The sequence below is a fragment of the Medicago truncatula genome, chromosome 4, assembly GCF_003473485.1.
Source record: "Medicago truncatula cultivar Jemalong A17 chromosome 4, MtrunA17r5.0-ANR, whole genome shotgun sequence".
In the NCBI taxonomy this organism is placed as follows: Eukaryota; Viridiplantae; Streptophyta; class Magnoliopsida; order Fabales; family Fabaceae; genus Medicago; species Medicago truncatula.
In genome coordinates, this window is record NC_053045.1 from 22,442,975 (window position 1) to 22,458,065 (window position 15,091).

The 15,091-nt window shown below is 39.0% G+C and overlaps 1 non-coding gene across 1 annotated transcript; it reads left to right on the forward strand.

The window, feature by feature from the left end:
* Window positions 1-14,338: 14,338 nt before the first annotated feature.
* LOC120580371 (small nucleolar RNA R71) lies at window positions 14,339-14,445 on the forward strand. The gene has a single exon (XR_005646095.1). It is a non-coding gene; the product is annotated as a small nucleolar RNA R71 (small nucleolar RNA).
* Window positions 14,446-15,091: the final 646 nt, after the last annotated feature.

Sequence of the window (15,091 nt, forward strand, 5' to 3'; positions counted from 1 at the left end):
GTGGTGTTTGATTTCAATATGATTGGCTCTTGAGTGTAGAATTGGATTCTTTGACAAACAAATAGCAGCAGTATTATCGCAATAAATGGGAATACTGTTAGCATTTATCTGATAGTCTTCCAACTGATGTTTCATCCAAAGTAGTCATGTACAATGTAACAGCCCGATTTTTAGCTAGATTTATTTTAATTACTTTTATTATGTGTTTTATATGTCTATGTGTGATTAATCATCATTGGGTGCATTTTCATGGGTTTCCGTGTTAGAAGGGTATTTTAGTCATTTTGGACTCAGGGTTATTTTGGTCATTTTGTGAGAACAGGTAAAATTATAATTTTAGCGGGAATTACTTTTAGTGATTAGTGAGAATAGTTATTTCATTAAGTTACTGGAGTAAATTGAGATTTTACCGTTTAGTAACCGTTAGTGACATTTTACCGTCATTAGTTAAAATATCGTTTGGAGAGTGGAAATATTTTGGTTTGAAAAGAAATGGGTTAAGCCCACTAGAAACTAAGTTAGGCCCATTAAGTGATATACCTAATGAGTGTCTTAGGAAAATATCATTCCGTTCATTTCACAAGATATTTCCAAAGGAGAGGTAGAGAGAAAGTGGGAGAAGAGAAGAACAAGGGTTAGAGAGAAGAGGGAGAGCTTGAAGAATCAAAAATTGGAGTGAGCTTAGGAGCTAAAGTGAAGCCTAAGTTAGGATTAATCTCTATCTAAGGTAAGGGGGTTAGTCTTTATCATAATCATCTTAATTTTGTAACTTTCAAATGCTGTATGAAATTTTGATTATGGATAATTGTTGCTAAATTCGTGCTCTAACTGTGATGATATGTTTGTATGCATGAATTGATGATAATTGTATGATTGTTGGTGAAAATACATGTTTAAATGTGTAAAAATGATAAGTTGTGAAAATTGTGCTAAATTGGTGAATTTTGTTAAGTTGTTGTAATTGAGATTTGATTCTTGTTCAATTGATGTTATGAATGTTAATTGATGTTATGATTCATGAATAATTGCTTGGGTATGCATATTCATGGATTGATGATGAGAATTTGAATTGTGTTGGTGTTTTAGTGAAAATGATGAGTTAGCTTAAATGTCAAGTGTTTTCAAGTTTGATTGTGTCTTTGTGAGTCTTTTTAGTCATATTGACCTATAAACATGTTCTGGAAACACATTTTGGGATTGAGGGATCAAATTGGGGGATTTTTGAGTGGAAAGGGGTCCAAACCCGTAACTTTTTCTGCAAACCTGTGAAGGTTCGCTTAGAGGTTCGCTTAAGCGACCTGGTAAGCGAACACTCATAGTTTTTCTGGGTTCAGTTCGCCTAAGCGAACTGTGAGCGAGCAAGTAAGCGAAGATTTCTGGTTGCTATTGGAACTCGTTCGCTTAAGCGAACATGTGGTCGCTTAAGCGAACATGTGATCGCTTAAGCGAACTGGTGAGCGACCAGCCAGCGACCAGAAAGCGAACAAAGTGAGTTGCTACTGTAACTTGTTCGCTTAAGCGAACCAGGTGGTCGTTAAAGCGAACAACTTCAGTTTCAGCCACTTTGATCTTTTGTTCCGGGTCTTTGGGGGCCAATCCGAGTTTTCTTAAATGATATCTTAAGCATGTTTAACCACTGTTAATCCTCCAAAACCTACTGGAACAATGATTGCTTGCATATATACTTGGAATTTTGAAATGAGTCTTAACTTGTGAAATTTTGAGAATTCCAAACTTTGTCGAAAACAAATTTTTGTAAGCTAATAAGGCTTGCAAGTTGAGCCTACAACTCATATAGACTTAGGTGATACTTGCAAGGGTAGCCAATCATCTTAATCAAAGTATAAAATGATATTTCGGATGGGAAGTGAAAGGTTATGAAAACGAGATTTTTCTATGAACTTAAGTTGTGCTTGGGTTAATGTTGATGATCCGGAGACGACTTAATTTCATGAATACATTGTTGTTTAAGATTGTTTAATGATTTTCAACTTGTCTATGAAGTTTTGTTACAAGTTGGTACGGTGACTTGTTTATACGGTTAAGTGAAATTGTATGAATGATTGACATGTTAATTATCATGAGATGTATATACTATCTTACTTATGATGTTGGATGGATGAAACTATATGTGATAGTTGATGTTGAATGACATTGTTGATTGTTGATAATCAAGTTATTGTGTGAATGGTGAATACTATGATCTATTTGTGTGTGGGCATGTTTTCTTGATAATGCCATGTTGTGGAGATAATCAATATAATTGGGTGTTGTCCTATATATTGAGGTTGAAATTGTGGATTGTTGTCGCATTATCGAGTCCTTATACATGTCCATGCATCATAGTCGAGTTGTTGTAAAAGGGTTGAGCTCTTTTACTTCGGAGATTATGTAAGGCGGGGGTGAACCCTTACATACGATGTTGACTTGTCCATCGGAGGTGACGACCTTTTGGAGATTTGATACCACATGCATTTATGTGTCAATAAGTGCATATCATAACATGAGTCTTATGTGATATATGTGATTGGTGATGAAATGAGATTAATGATTATTGATGATGATTGTGATTGATGATTGTGAATGAATATTTATGAATTGATAATTGTACATATGATTGATGATTATTGAAGTGAGGTATTGGGGTATGATGTAAGTATTAATGTGTGAATATTATTCAAATACATGATGTTAATTGATTTATTCAAGTTAATTGTTATTTGGATTATGATATTGTAATACTTACCCCCAGTGGTTTTAACCGCCTACTTACCTGTATGGGTGAGTAGACGTTGTGCAGGAGTAGTGCTTGGTGAGTTTGTGCTTGGAATATCGGGAGCTTTCTCCGATATTGGTGTTGAGTCGGCTCTGATCTATGCTTGTTGTGTCGGTCTATATTAGGTTATTTTATTTTCTTTTGGATTATTGTTTTGTTGGTGATTACCCGTTTGTTTGGGATTTTTGAGATACATCTTTGGGATGTCATTTATTTATGACATGTACATATTTTGATTACTCTGGTTTATATTCCGCTGCAACTGTTGAGATTTATATACATGTCTATCGGTTTTTGAATTTTGGAAGTGTCGTAGCCTCTATTTCTTGAATTAATGTATTATTCGCATGTTTAATTGCTTTAATAAAAATAGGAGTGTTACAAGTTGGTATCCGAGCCATGGTCAGTCTAGACTAATGCTTGTTGTTTTTCCCTGTTGTGTGCGAATGGTAGCTTAGTACCTTCGAAATTTGGTTTGTTGTGTCGTTTTCTTATCGGTGTGTTGGTTATGTAGTGCTGAGATGGCAGGTGGTCGTGATGATGCGGCAATTGCGCAAGCCTTAGCGACTATGGCGCAAGTTTTGGCCCAGTCGAATGAGAATGCGGTGGCTAACCGTAGGAATGAAGGTGAGGCCGAAGAGAGGAGGCTCGATAGGTTCTTGAGGAACAATCCACCGACTTTCAAAGGGAGGTTCGATCCAGAGGGAGCACAGACTTGGGTGCAGGGGATGGAGCGGATTTTCCGAGCTATGGTTACGGGAGATGACCAGAAGGTTAGACTGGCGACTCATATGTTGACTGAGGAAGCAGAGCATTGGTGGACCAATGCCAAGGGAAGGCTTGAGTTGGGAGGTGATGTGGTGACCTGGGCTAAGTTCAAGGTTGAATTCTTGAGGAAGTATTTCCCGGAAAACTTGAGGACCAAGAAGGAGATTGAGTTTCAGAATCTGAAGTAAGGAATCTTGTCAGTGGCTGAGTATGCGGCGAAGTTCGAGGAACTTTCGAGGTTTTCTCCTACATCAATGCTGAGGATGCTATGATTTCGAAGTGTGTGAAGTTTGAGAGTGGGCTTAGGCCGGATATCTATCAGTACATGTGTGTTCAGGAGATCTGATGAGTCATTTAATATCTATTTTTATATGTTATTTAGTTTAGTTTTAAATAGATTTTATTTTATTTTATATTAGTATTATTTCCTTTTTAAGATAGTTTACTACAAATTGCATTTTATTTTATTTCAGGAATGAATATTGGATGGATTGAATCTTGGAGCAAAAGAAAGGGACTCGGAGCTGATTTAGCGCGAAAATACGAAGATTCGGAGACAAAAATATGTCTCCCCAAAGTCAGAAGCTTGGCACGGCCCGTGCTAGCATTGGCACGGCCGTGCCACCCTCCAGAGTCACTTTTGCTGCTTTTGCTTAGATTTTAAGCTACTCTATTTTAGCCCGCAGTTTCTTGTGGAACATTCTAGTAATGTAATTGCTTAGATTTTAAGTCGAATGTATGCTATAAATAGAGTAGCTAGCCATCACAAATATTCATATTTTCTTGGAATTCAATAAGTGACAATTGCTTTTCTAATAAAAGATCTTTTCTTTTCTTTTACTTTCTTGTTATTTACTTTTATGCTTTCTCTCTTCTTCTCCATGTCTACGATGACCATGAGTGAGTAGACTTCTTATGTCTTGGGATTGTTGGATAAGTCTAATGACATAATCCTAATCAAGTCAAGCCTTAACCCTTAGTTTTATATAACCCTAGTTTCTCTTCTAAATTCACCGTTTTAACATGGATTAAATATTATCAAACTGTGTAAACGAAAGTGGAGGGTTTGATAATCGTTAATCCATCATTCCAAATGTTAATTCATAAAATGAAAGTGGAGCTTTAATATTCGATCAAGTGAATTTAGACAAGGATTGCGAAACATGAAAATAGTCTAGTGAACCTTGAGACTTATAGAGTTTCGATCTTCAAGGATTCTAATAGTAATCAACCATGAAAATAGGCGTGCTTGCTAGAGGAACACACTCACTGAGACCGATAGGAGATGTGATAGGCTTAAGAGAAACTCGTCTTTAGAAACTAGTTCTAAAATAAAGTTTAGGTTTAATGGCTTGACTTGTGAATGATTTTTGTCACCTATGACGGACCAACGATCCCAAGGCTCTATTTTTATTATTATTTTATCTTTCAACCAATTGAAAAACCCCAACTTACAACTCATTTCTTCTCCAATCATTATCAAAGGTTAATTGAATTAAACTACTCCCTGTCAGAACGATACTCTTTTCATACTACTTCGGTAAGACTGTGCACTTGCGGTTTTATCCCATCAAAATCCGAGACTTTGATACTTTGGTGCATAAGTGTCGTATGTTTGATGATGCTGGAAAAGTTAACTCTAATTACTACAAGGCTCAGGGTGAGAAGAGAGGAAGAGGACATGGGGTTGGAAAACTTTACAGCAAGGACAAAGGAAAGAAGAGAGAATCTGGTGGGGGCTCTAGGCCAAATTTGGCGGAAGTCAAGTGCTATAGGTGTGGAACCTTAGGTCACTATGCCAATGATTGTAAGAATGATGTGAATTGTCACAAGTGTGGGAAAGCGGGTCACAAGGCGGCTGATTGCAGAGGTGTTGCAAGAGAGATTACTTGTTACAATTGTGGAGAGAAAGGTCATATTAGTACTAAGTGTACCAAGCCGAAGAAGGCAGCGGCAAAGGTGTTTGCTTTGAATGCGGAGGAGCTGGAGCAGCTGGATAATCTTATCCGAGGTATGTGTTTTATCAATAGTACTCCTTTGATTGCAATTATTGATACTGGTGCTACTCATTCTTTTATCTCGGTTAGTTGCGTTGAACGTTTGAAATTGGTTGTAACTCCTTTGTTGCGGGGAATGGTTATTGACACCCCGGCTAGCGGTTCGGTGACTACTTCTTTTATGTGTGCTAAGTGTCATGTTAATTGTGGTGATGTTGATTTTGAGTTGGATCTTGTTTCTCTTCCGTTGAAGCATATGGATGTGATTTTTGGCATGGATTGGTTGTTAGCTTTTGGGTTAGCATTAATTGTTTGACTAGGAGTGTGACTTTCTAAGCCGATAGAAGAATTAGATAGGAAGTTCTTGACCGCGGAGCAAGTGAAGAAATCATTGGACGGAGAAGCTTGTGTGTTTATGATGTTTGCATCATTGAAGGTTAAAGGTGAGAAAGGACCTAGTGAATTGCTGGTAGTGCAAGAGTTTCCTGAAGTTTTTCCAGAGGATATTACTGAGTTACCGCCGGAGAGGGAATTCGAGTTTGCAATTGATTTGGTACCAGGAACGAGTCCTATTTCGATTGCGCCATATAGGATGTCTGCATCAGAGTTGGGTGAATTGAAGAAACAGTTGGAAGAGTTGCTTGAGAAGCAACTTATTAGACCAAGTGTTTCGCCGTGGGGTGCTCCAGTGTTGTTAGTTAAGAAGAAAGATGGAAGCATGAGGTTGTGTGTGGATTATCGGCAGTTGAACAAGGTGACGATTAAGAATCGGTATCCACTTCCAAGGATTGATGATATGATGGATCAGCTGGTTGGTGCATAGGTGTTTAGTAAGATTGATTTGAGATCAGGATATCACCAGATTAGAGTAAAGGCGGAAGATATATCCAAAACCGCGTTCCGAACGAGGTATGGACACTATGAGTATTCTGTGATGTCATTTGGAGTATCTAATGCGCCAGGTGTTTTTATGGAATACATGAATAGAATATTTCATCCTTATCTGGACCGTTTTGTGGTGGTGTTTATAGATGATATTTTGGTGTATTCGAAGTCTGAGGAAGAGCATGCTGAGCATTTGAGGATTGTGTTGCAAGTCTTGAAAGAGAACCAGTTATGTGCTAAGTTGTCTAAGTGTGAGTTTTGGTTGAAGGAAGTGAGTTTCCTTGGTCATATGATTTCTAAGGGTGGTATTTATGTGGATCCTTCTAAGGTTGATGCAGTGTTGTAATGGGAGTCTCTTAAGTCTGTTTTTGAGATTAGAAGCTTTCTTGGTTAGGCCGGTTACTATCGGAGGTTCATTGAGGGATTCTCTAAGTTGGCGTTGCCATTGACGCAGTTGACTCGGAAAGGACAAGCTTATGTTTGGAATGCCAAGTGTGAGAAGAGATTGACCTCAGCTCCAGTGTTGATTTTGCCGAATCCGAAGGAATCGTTTGTTGTGTATTGTGATGGTTCTAAGATGGGTCTTGGTGGTGTGCTTATGCAGAATCGTCAGGTTGTGGCTTATGCTTCGAGGCAGTTGAAAGTGCATGAGAAGAATTATCCGACTCATGATTTGGAATTGGCGGTCGTTGTGTATGCATTGAAAATTTGGAGACATTATCTGTATGGTTCTAAGTTTGAGGTGTTCAGTGACCACAAGAGTTTGAAGTACTTGTTTGATCAGAAAGAGTTGAATATGAGGCAGAGAAGATGGTTGGAATATCTTAAGGATTTTGATTTTCAGTTGAGTTATCATCCTGGGAAGGCTAATGTTGTTGCTGATGCTTTGAGTAGAAAGGCGTTGCATATGTCTGCTTTGATGGTTAAGGAGTTGGAATTGATTGAGCAGTTTCGAGACTTGAGTTTGGTTAGTGAGTTGACACCGGATGGTGTGAGGTTGGGTATGTTGAGGCTGACAAGTAATATTTTGGAAGAGATCAAGAATGGTCAGAAGGAAGATGTGGAACTCGTGGACCGAGTGACGTTGGTTAATCAAGGTAAAGGCGGAGACTTTAGATTGGATGAGAATAATGTTTTGATGTTTCGTGATCGAGTTTGTGTGTCGGATGTGTTTGAGCTTAAGAGGAAGATTTTAGATGAAGGTCATAGAAGTAGTTTGAGTATCATCCAGGAGCAACTAAGATGTATCAAGATTTGAAGAGGTTGTTTTGGTGGCCTGGAATGAAGAAGGAAATTGCTGAGTTTGTTTATGCTTGTTTGGTTTGTCAGAAATCGAAGATTGAACATTAGAGACCGTCGGGTTTGATGCAACCGTTGTTTGCACCAGAGTGGAAGTGGGATAGCATTTCTATGGACTTTGTTGGAGCGTTGCCTAAGACTAGTAAGAGTTTTGATTCAATTTGGGTGATTGTTGATCGGCTGACGAAGTCAGCGTATTTTGTTCCTATTAAGACTGGTATGCCTATAGCGAGGTTGGCTGAGATCTACATTGAGCAGATTGTTAGATTCCATGGTATTCCTTCTAGTATTGTGTCAGATCGGGATCCGAGGTTTACTTCTATGTTTTGGGAGAGTTTGCAAGCTGCTTTGGGAACTAAGTTGAGATTGAGTTCTGCTTACCATCCTCAGACTGATGGGCAGACGGAGAGGACTTTCCAGAGTTTGGAGGATTTGTTGAGAGCTTGTGTGTTGGAGCAAGGTGTCAGTTGCGACGAATGTTTATCGTTGATTGAGTTTACTTACAACAACAGTTTTCATGCTAGTATCGGTATGGCACCGTTTGAGGCGTACCGTCTATTTCTTGAATAAATGTATTATTCGCATGTTTAATTGCTTTAATAGAAATAGGAGTGTGATGAGATAAAACCGCAAGTGCACGGTTCTATCAAAGTAGTAATAAAAGAGTATCGTTCCGACAAGGAGTAGTTTAATTCAATTAACCTTTGATGATGATTAGAAGAGAAACGAGTTGTAAGTTGGGGTTTTCAAATGGTTGAAAGATAATAATATAAAAGGAGCCTCGGGATCATTGGTTTATCTAAATGGCAAGTCCTTCACAAACCAAACTATAAGCTTATAACCTTACGTTAGACCTAATTTCTCAAGACAGTTTCTCTTTTGTTCCTCTAGCAACCAAGCCTATTTCGCTGACTTGATTACTATTAGATTTTGGTTCCTCTACCAACCAAGCCTATTTCGCTGACTTGATCATTATTAGTTCCCTTGAAGATCGAAACTATATGTCTCGAAGATTGCAAAGACTATTTCGCTGCCTTTGCAATCCTTGTCTAAATTCACTTGTTCGAATATCAAAGCTCCACTTTCGTTTTATGAATTGATATTTGTGATGATGGATAAACAGTTATCAAACCCTCCACTTTCGTTTCCACAGTTTGATAATTGTTGATCCATGTTAAAGCGGTGAATTTAGATAAGAAATTAGGGTTACATAAGATTAAGGCTTAGAGCTTGGCTTGATTAGGATTATGTCATTTAGACTTATCCAACAATCCCAAGACAAGGAGAAGTCTACTCACTCATGTTCATCGTAGACATGGAGAAGAAGAGAGAAAACATAAAAGTAAATGACAAGAAAGTAAAAGAAAAGAAAAGAACTTTTATTAGAAAAGCAATTGTCACTTATTGAATTCCAAGAAAAGATGAATATTTGTGATGGATAGCTATTCTATTTATAGCATACATTCGACTTAAAATCTAAGCAATTACATTACTGGAATGTTCCACAAGAAACTGCGGGCTAAAATAGAGTAGCTTAAAATCTAAGCAAAAGCAGCAAAAGTGACTCTAGAGGGTGGCACGGCCGTGCCAATGCTAGCACGGGCCGTGCCAAGCTTCTGACTTTGGGGGAGACGTATTTTTGTCTCCGAATCTTCGTATTTTCGCACTAAATCAGCTCCAAGTCCCTTTCTTTTGCTCCAAAACTCAATCCATTCAATATTCTTTCGTGAAATAAAATAAAATGCAATTTGTAGTAAACTATCTTAAAAAGGAAATAATACTAATATAAAATAAAATAAAATCTAATTAAAACTAAACTAAATAGCATATAAAAATAGGTAATAAATGACTCATCAAACTCCCCCACACTTGAATCTTTGCTTGTCCTCAAGCAAAAGGCATAAACATGGTAGCATAAAACAACATTATCATATGACAATTTAATCAAAGCACATGTCTCCTCAAAGGTTTTTATTTCAAGAGTACACTAATCACAAACTCAAGCATTTCTTGTAATCCTTTTTCAACCCAACAATCAAATCTCAAGTGAGTGTGTGTGTGTGCAGTCCAACCCTTTTCTTGCTCCTGTATAAGATAGATATAATGAGGAACATGTTCTAATCCTAGTACTAAACCAACCAAGAAAAATTCTTTCTTCATTTCATATAAGAGAGATGGGAGTCTTTGTGATCTTTTGATCTTTTGCCAATTACATATTTTGGGTACTTTATTTAAGGAACAACACCTTCACGTAGGAGGTTGGAGGGCCTACCCCCTTCCCCAATCTAGATTCAATGGTGCCCCTTAAAACATCATCTTCACGTAGGAAGTCGGAGGGCCTACCCCCTTCCCCAATCTAGATTCAATGATGCCTTTTAAAGTTTCTTTTTCAAGATAACATTACCTTCACGTAGGAAGTCGGAGGGCCTACCTCCTTCCCCAATCTAGATTCAATAATGCAACCTTGAAATAATTTTTGGCTTGGCTTTTTTATAAACTCCTTTATACTAACTTATACTATTTTTACTTTGAGAATTTTTAAAGGTTAACGTACCACTAAAATTAGAACGCATTTCCTTAAAATACCTATTCATACATTTACTCAAGGGAAGCAACTTATGCATATCTCATTGGAGGTTTTATTCACTTTAAAAACAAGATGTGGGTATATCAGGAGAACTAAAAACGCAAGAGTTTACTTTCATGTACAAGAAATGACCAATAAGAAGAGACAATAAAAAATTTATGTCATGATTTTTCAATAAAAACAAGCTACTTAATCATGCCTTTGACGATAAAACAAAACAAAAAGAATAAAGTTCATGGGAGTTTGGAAACACTACGACTAAAGACACTTTATTAGGCTCCCCCCACACTTAGGAGAAGCATTGTCCTCAATGATTCAAGATAAGAAAAATAAAAGAGAAGAAGGAGAAGAAGAAGAAGAAGAAGAAGAAGAAGAAGAAGAAGGAGGAAGAATAAGGGAAGAGAGGAAGAGGAAAGCTCACATTTTTTTCATTGAGGTCCATAGGGAGGACCTTGGAGGTGAAAGTGGTGCATCATGTTCCGAAGCATTTGATTATTTTCTTCGGATATGCGGTTGCCCCAGAGGGAGGACCTTGCCTTTGTTGCTCGGTGCTTATCCTCTCGACCTCGGTATGCATCCATGCCCATCTTGCATTTTCATTTGTTTCTCCGTCATCATGGTCATGGTGCTCCTCATCATGGTGCAATTGTGCACCTTCCTCTTCTTGGTGCAAGTGTGCACCTTCCACGTCTTCATTATTGCGTTCTACATGCACCTGTGGGTCATCATTAACATACAACAAATTTTCTTCCACCTCGGTGTTAGTCCGAGATGGGTTAGGCAGTAAGATCAAAATGGGCACGTTGAGTTTGAGTGTATAAACAAAGGGGAGTCGAGGTTTTATGAAGTTCATTGAGATAAGGGTTTATATGTTTAGCCTATTGTTTCCCTCAATCTTGTTTATCCCTTGGTCCTCACTCACTCCTAATTGCCCAGCTATGTATGTGATGATACCACCAACTACTATTTCTCCCCTACCATCGGACCTATTTCCTATATGGGAAAGGTAGTCAAGCAAGTAAAAGCAAGTGTTAACGGGGTGGTTGTGCACCATAGCCCATAACATAAAGAGTTCATCGCTCCTAGTGTTCCCTAGTTCAGTCCTTCCCCAAATAGTGCAAGCTATAACCCTTTGAAGGTACCTAAGTACAAGGTTGTGAATGCTGCTAGCTTTGTTGGCACGTGTGTTAAATTGGTCAAGACCGGTAATTTTCTCCCAAAAGGCGGCGGGTTGATAGTCAACCGGCTTTAGGTTTTGATTCCAAGAGTCGTGGATGAACCCCGCATTTGCGAAGCACATCTCATCACAGAAATGTTGAAGAGACATCTCATAATCAAAATTCATAAGCCGGAAAGAAACTCTCTGGTTAGGGTTGTCAAAATTCAACCTATCTTTCGTAAAAACAATAGAACTTAAAAATTCGTAGGTGAAATTCTCATACCCTCTCATAGGTCTCAACATATCAACCCATCCTAACCTTCCTAGCAGTTTAAACACATTGTCTTTAAGGCCGAGCTTATTCAAGTCATAATTATCAGGGTACTTGCAAGGATGCAAAGGTTTAGATATTAGAATTTTGTACCTATCTCTTTGCTTATTGTCCCTGAAGATTATGCCATGATTCTTGGCTTGTGCTTTCTTCTTTGGAGGAGGCCCCCTGATGAGCTTGCAACTTCTTTTCCAATTCTCTTTGAAGCCATTGCCTTGACCTTGCTTTTGATTTGGTGTGGTGTTGGTGAAGGTTTGGTTTTTGGAGTTGTTTTGGTGGAAAAGGTTGGTTTAGTGATGTGGTGAAGGTTGAAGTGAGTCTTAAGAGTTGGGTGATGAATTTCTGGTTTTGTGGGTTAGGTTAATGGAGTTATGGATTTGGGTGATTTTGTTTGGCTGGATGAAAGTTGTTTTTGAATGTGGGTTATGATTTGGATGGTGTTTGTGATTGATTGGGTGGAGAAATTTTGTGAATTGGTGGAGTTTTGAGGGAGGTATGGAGGTTTGAGGTTTTATGGTTATGGAGGTTTTAGAGAGAAGTTTGAAGGTAGAGAGATGTTTGTGTTGGAGAGTGAAGGAAGAAGAAGGCCAAAAAAAATGTGTTATGCTTACATGATGATCGGGCACGGCCGTGCCAACCTTAGCACGGGCCGTGCCAACTTCCTGGAATCCTGCATGGTTTTGGCTTGGCAAGGGCTGGCACGGCCGTGCCAATGGGAGCACGGGCCGTGCCAAGGTTCTGGACTACGGGGCTTTAAAATTTTCTATTTTCTTCACTCATATTTGGACAATTACCTACAAAACAACTTAAAATAACAAAAAAAGGAACAAACAAAAGCGGTTAAATGCGTGGGTTGCCTCCCACGAAGCGCTTCTTTATAGTCATTAGCTTGACGTTAGAAAGTGTCCATTAGAAAGAATCAAAGATATTGTATTGTGTAGATGACGCTAAAAAGCGTTCTTTCACATCATGTTCTTTGATCATATTGCAATAATAAAGGGCGGGACCTTTCCTAACATTCTCGAACTCAAATCCTACCATGTCATCACTCACTTGAAAAACTATCCTACCACTCTTAACATCAACTGTAGCACCCGCAGTGGCGAGGAAGGGTCTTCCTAGAATCATAGGGCAGTCATGGTCTTCCTCTATGTCAACAACCACAAAGTCAGTCAGGATGTATATCCCTTCTATCTTTACGGGGATGTCCTCAACGTATCCAACTATGGGGATAACGGAACGATCGGCTAACTTCAATGTCATCTCGGTAGGTTTCAACTCTCCTATGCCCATCTTTTTAAAGAGGGATAGAGGCAACAAACTAACACTAGCTCCTAAGTCGCACAAGGCTTTGTCTACGGTTTCTTTCCCTATCACACAAGGGATGGCAAAACTACCTGGATCTCTAAGCTTTTGGAGTTGCTTCTTGATGATTGCACTGCTTTCCCTAGTCAAAGCTATTGTCTCTTTGTGGTCTATAGCCTTTTTCTTTGAAAAAATTTCTTTTATAAACTTGGCATATAGAGGCATTCGAGACAAAGCTTCTGCAAGGGGAATCTTAATGCAGATCTTCTTAAGGGTGTTGACAAACTTATCGAATTGAGCTTCCAAGTTAAGCTTAGTAAGCCTTAATGGGGAAAGGGCTTTGTTCTTATCAAGCGGTTTCTCACTTTCTATCACATCTTTCTTACTCAAAAGCCTAACACTGTCTCCCTTAATACTTTTGGCTTTAGCAACGGTCTCTTCTAACTTACTACCCCCACAAGAAATGGCATTTACATGAGCTTTGGGGTTTGTTTCGGGTTGACCGGGAAAGACTCCCGGTGTTTGAGAAGAGGTGGCCATTTGTTGGGCCACTTGGGAGATTTGGGTCTCAAGCATTTTGGTGTGTGTGGCGATAGAATCAACCTTGGTAGTGAGTTTGGAGAGAGAGTCGTTCAGAAATCCTGTGTGGTTTTTCAATTCTTGAAGTTGTTTATTTTGATTCATCATGCAATTTTCCAACAAAATTTCCAAACTTGATTTCTGAGCCACCCTCTAGTTGTTGGTATAGCCAGGTGGTGCTACTTGTCCATAGGAACCTTGAGGGTTTTTGTAAAAGTTTTGATTTGGCCTCATTCCTTGGTTGTATTGAGCATAGTTCAATTGCTCAATACTATTAGTAGCACTACCTAACTGACAATCAACACCAATATGACCAAATATACCACAAATTTCACAAGGAGGAGATGCAGGAGAAGGTGTGACAGCATTAACATTAAGTTTGTCAAATTTTTGGGTTAAGGCATCAACCTTAGCAGCAAGGTGATCATAATCGGAGACCTCGTACATACCTGCCTCCTTTTTGGAGGGCGTAGAGGCGGTGATGGCTCTTTCGTTGGTCCATTGGTAGTGATTCTGAGCCATGTCTTCAATCAAAGCATAAGCCTCCGTCTAGTTCTTATTCATTAGTGCTCCACCTGCAGCTGCATCAACAGACATCTTAGTAGTATAAGTTAGGCCATTATAAAAAGTGTGGACTATGAGCCACTTTTTTAGACCATGGTGGGGACAAAGCCTAAGCATTTTCTTGAAACGCTCCCACGCATCAAAGAGAGACTCCCCATCTTTTTGGTTGAACCGCGTGATTTGGTCTCTTAGTTTGGCGGTTTTAGAGGGGGGAAAGAATCGGGCAAGGAATGCTCGCCTCATTTGATCCCATGAAGTGATGGAACCGACTTCTAGGGAATGGAACCAAGCGCTAGCTCTATCCCTTAAGGAAAAGGGAAAGAGATGAAGTCTTACGGCTTCTTGGTTCTCTTTTATGGTGCCACTGAGTCTAAGGAAGGAAGAAATATGGAGATTTGGATCCTCAGTGGGTGATCCAGAAAACTGATTTTGCTGCACCAAATTGAGTAGTGCAAGCTTGATTTCGAAATTGTTATTCTCAACCGTCAGGTACACGATAATAGCTTGTGGCTCTTCCGTTGAAGGAGTAGCATACTCTTTGAGAGTGCGTTCAGCCATAGCAATATTATTTTGTGCCTGTCTCTTTTTCTTATGCAAATATATTTCAATCTCAGGAATAAATTCTCCGAGACTTTTACTTCATCACATAAGAAATCGAGAACCCAAGAAGTTAATGGTAACACAAGAAAGAAAGAAGTAGAAGAAAAGAGGGAGAAGAAAGAGTTCTAATCACAAAGAAAGAGTTAACTCCCCAGCAGCGGCGCCAAAAACTTGATGAGATAAAACCGCAAGTGCCTGGTTCTATCGAAGTAGTAATAAAAGAGTATCGTTCCGACAGGGA